Consider the following 1,894-nt stretch of genomic DNA (forward strand, 5'->3'; position numbering starts at 1 on the left):
AAATCTCTCCTCTTGCTGTTGCATCAAGCCGGTGTCTTGGAGTCTTGGGTCTTCGCCGTCCGCTCGGGACAGGACCACCGGTTTGGGGGTCTTTCACATAATACAGTTGTTTCTAAGTTTTATTTATCCACTTATTGAAGGTTACAGGGAGAAAGAAAAGCTTTCCCCTAGAGTTGGTACCAGAAGCCAAACGTTTAGTCTCCTAACTGTGATAAAATGAGTTTCAGTTTGTTAGAGGTCCTCACCTACAGCGTTTCCGTTATAGTCGTACCAGACAGCTAAGACATGTGAGAATGGTCTCACAAAAACCAAGAAAGGTTTGTGTACAGAAAGAAACATTCACAGTGGTTCCCAGAGATGGAAAGGAATAATTTGGTTTTATTCAGTACTATCGAGTTGCTTGTCACTCATAGCGACCCCAAGAACAACAGATGTGAGCCTGGTCCTCTTCTGCGCCAGGCTCAAGATCTGTGAAGTCTCAAGCCCTTCCCGGCAGCCACTGTGTCTGGCTATCCTGTTGGTGGTGTTCTTCTCTTTCCTTGACTCTTTACCTCCCCCAGCATGATATATCTCTCCGAGAACAAGTTTGTCCTGAAACTACCCCCAAAGTAAGTTAAAGTGTCACCATCATTTGCCTCTAAAAAGTATTCTGATGGCACTTCCTACAATACTGCTTTCTTTCGTCTTTTGAAAGTCCATGGAATATTCAGTGTTTTCCTCTAACACCACAATTCAAATTGTCATTTCTTCTTCTGTCATCTTTATCCTTTGTTCAACTTTCAGATGCCTAGGAAGCACTAGAAAATCACATGGTCTGTTCAGGTGACAGTCTTTAAAATCACATCCCTTCTCTCTAGCACTTTGAAAAGGACATTAACAGCAATTTCTCCAATACAACACGTCTTATGATCTCTTGACCCCTGGTCCCATCAGTGTTCATTGTGGCACCAGGAGTTTTCCAAGACCTGTTAATTCAGATGTAAATGATTTGTCCTGCATCTTAGTCTGTCTTAGTCTGGAAGCTCCACTGAAACTAATTCATCATCAATAACCCTGCTGGTATTTGAAATACTTGGGACACAGCTTCAAACATCACAGTAACACACACAAGCCACCACTGTAAGGCTGGTTTACAGACAGTTGGTGGATGGACAGGTAATAGAATGTAAATCAGCAGACAGTGGATGGACGGGTAATAGAACGTAAATCAGCTACCATAATCTTTTTTGGAACAGCGGGTGGATTCGAACCACCACCAACAACCTTTCCGTTACCTTCTGAATGTTAACCTACTGTGCCAGCAGAAGTCATTCAAAGTCAAAAATCAATGGAATATGTGTACGGTTTCTTCCAAAAACAACTACTTCCTATATTAATTTTGTTTCTATAAAATCTCCTTATTTTTATTGGTCTCTGGTGTCTGGAACCTCAGGTGGCCTAAAAGGAGGGCAAGCAATCTCTTTCCATGTGATTAACTGTCTCAAAAAAACACATTGAAGGGTCAGCTATCACTCAGTTCTATTTCAACAACAGATAATAACAACTGGTGTCTGGAAATTAGTATTTACAAAATGTACAAAATAATTTATTTTTTTTTACTTTATGTAAAATATCACAGCCTGAAAACTTCAAAATCCCATGTCCCTTCCCCCATCTTTTATATTATTTTGTTTAAATAAAGAAATTTCTATATCAAGCAGATATCATCTTTTTATCAAGTCATATATTTCATTGCTCACTCTTCACCTATAGGTCTTGGTTTTGATCTGGTTGTAAAAAATGCCTTTAGTGGTCCTTGTATTATGGATCTATTAGCAATTAACTATCTCAAATCTCAGGAAATTAAAAGGCGCATTGCCATGGGAAAGTCTGCTGTTAGGGACCTCTCCAAAGT

General features: G+C 39.8%; 1 protein-coding gene across 2 annotated transcripts in view; it reads left to right on the forward strand.

Moving 5' to 3' along the window:
- KCNIP4 (Kv channel interacting protein 4) overlaps window positions 1–1,894 on the forward strand; it is an 839,530-nt gene that overhangs the window by 571,882 nt on the left and 265,754 nt on the right. The gene's annotated exons all lie outside the window — the stretch shown is intronic.

Source organism: Elephantulus edwardii, unplaced genomic scaffold, assembly GCF_000299155.1.
Source record: "Elephantulus edwardii isolate Elephantulus edwardi_28Jun2011 unplaced genomic scaffold, EleEdw1.0 scaffold00035, whole genome shotgun sequence".
Taxonomy (NCBI): Eukaryota; Metazoa; Chordata; class Mammalia; order Macroscelidea; family Macroscelididae; genus Elephantulus; species Elephantulus edwardii.